This window comes from Rattus norvegicus, chromosome 1 (assembly GCF_021556685.1).
Source record: "Rattus norvegicus strain SHRSP/BbbUtx chromosome 1, alternate assembly SHRSP_T2T, whole genome shotgun sequence".
Lineage (NCBI taxonomy): Eukaryota > Metazoa > Chordata > Mammalia > Rodentia > Muridae > Rattus > Rattus norvegicus.
The window spans coordinates 232,073,893-232,076,076 of NC_141534.1; the positions used below are offsets into that span (position 1 = coordinate 232,073,893).

At 45.1% G+C, this 2,184-nt stretch overlaps 1 long non-coding RNA gene across 1 annotated transcript; it reads left to right on the forward strand.

Annotated features, from left to right (window-relative positions):
* The first annotated feature begins 370 nt into the window (after window positions 1-370).
* Window positions 371-1,527, forward strand: LOC147997075 (uncharacterized). Its single transcript, XR_015653078.1, has 2 exons — window positions 371-589; window positions 827-1,527. It is a non-coding gene; the product is annotated as an uncharacterized LOC147997075 (long non-coding RNA).
* The last annotated feature ends 657 nt before the right edge of the window (window positions 1,528-2,184 follow it).

Genomic DNA, 2,184 nt, shown 5'->3' on the forward strand with positions numbered 1-2,184 from the left:
ATGTCTCCCTTTCCTCCATCTCCCTCTCGTTTCCATTCAGAATTTCCCATGCTCTGTCAAGGATGGATACTTTATAAAGCTGTTATATCATCCTAACCTGGGAAAACAAAGCAAGCAGTAACCACTGTTCCAGTTTTCCTTCTGTTACTGCAATAAATCCTGTGGCCACAAACAACTTTGAGAGGGTTTGTTCTGCTTACAATTAACAGTCCAGAGTGTGGGGTGATTCTGATTGGGAATTTGTGTGCGAAAGCTGAAGGTCTTGTTCTCCAATTGGTTTTTGATTGATCAATAAAGACACTAGTAACCAATGGCTGGGAAGAAGAGGCGGGACTTCCTGGTTTTTGCAGGTTGGCCAAGAGAGTCAGAAGGGGAAAGGTTTCGCCATGCTGCGGAGAGGGAGCCACCAGCCATGTGAGATCTCGGGTGAAGTAGCCGATGGCCGCTTTCCCAACTGGGCCTGGGACAGCAGGAGAGAGGCTCGAGACACAACTAAGCCGGGGGCAGCAGATTTAGGGTACTGAGCAAGGAGAAGGTAACCAGGCAACTAAATTGAGGGCAGACTTAGAGTGTTGAGCCAGGAGTGAAGGTAAGGACACATTAGCGGCAGGAGACTTAGAAGTGCTTGACCATTGAGCTAAAAAGCTTATTAAAAATAAGCTGAAGTGTGTGTGCCTTTTATCCACAGAGCCGAGGGAACCTGAACGGGGGCTGGTAGCGTGGGGTTACACGCTGCATTCCAGTCCAACTTTGAGTAGTCCCAGGGTGGAAATGTGGAGGCAGGAACTTAAACAAAAACCTGATTTGCTTTGCCCTCTGTCCTCAGCTTCTTTTCTTATACAGTGCAAAACCACTTGCCCAGGGATGCCACTGCTCTCCCATATCAAGCAGCAATCAAGGAAATGCCCCAGACTTGCCTACAGGGTAGTCTGTTGGAGATGATTTGTGTCAAGCAGACAAAAACAACGGAAACAGAAAACCTACCAGCACACCAGGAAACCACGAATGCTTACTATTATGAGAGCCAATGTTTTGTTTTAATTACTGTGCCTAAGAGATCCACGGAACAAAAATGCTTCTAACCTGTAAGTCCCTTGCCCTAATGACAAGGGACTGAAATGCTGGAGGCTATTGTTTATGGGAGATTACAAGCCTCCTGCTTTCACTCCCCTAAACACGCTTCTTTGACCCAACTGCACTGGATGTATTTGATCACATGAGGGCGGGAGGTAGGTGGGCAGGAAATACAACAGAATGTAGGTTTGCCCTTGATTGGACCTGGTAGGAAATACTCTGGCCTTCGGGATTGCCTTTTTAAAGCTTCTCCGAGGCATGACTCAGAGCCATTTTCTGGGAAGCAGAGGTGGACCTGGCCAGAGAGTCCATCAACCTGACTAGTATTTACTTGGCTTAAAACTGTGGTAGTGGTCATTTTATCGACTGGGGGGATTAACGCTATTTTATGCTGAAATGTAAAATCTCTGGTGTCAGGAAATAAATGATTTGTTGATGCATTGTGAAAATAAACAGAATCTGACCTTCTTGGCTGCCGTTGGGGGAGGTGGGCTAATCGGGTTTTGTTGATTTAGATTAACTGACTGTATTTGTTCCCCACCCTAGAAGCATGTACTAGGCATGGTCCCAAGAGAATAAATTTTCCTCTAGTACCAAGCTTCAACTCTGTCTGCAAGTAAACTAAGAGGGCATGCAAGGACAGTCTCTTTCCGCTACCATAGCCATTACTCATGACGTCATTTTTCTCATTCAAACACAATTAGCCATGCACAAGCCTCTGCATTTTAAAACACCCCTTCAGAAAACCAATAGCTTCTACAGAAGGTGCCAGAACAACTATTGAAATTCCAGTCAAACTCTTTGCTGTGGTCTTATCAGGTTCAGGCTAAAGCGTGTCAGAAGGGACTGAAGGCTGTCCTAGATTCTAGGCTTTTGTGAACAAAACAGAAAACAACTGAACCTACCCATGGGACACAGCAGAGTCTTAAAATTCCAGTTGTTAAATGGAGTGTGGCAGCAGGAAGACGATAAAAGCAAAACATGTTCAGGCAGAGAAAAATGTAAAGAAAAAAAGATGGAGAAAGCTCATTACAGAAGGGGTTGCTTTGACTTTTATCACTTCTGGGGAGGGGAAAGGGAGTGGAAATTGATTGATTGATTGATATATTC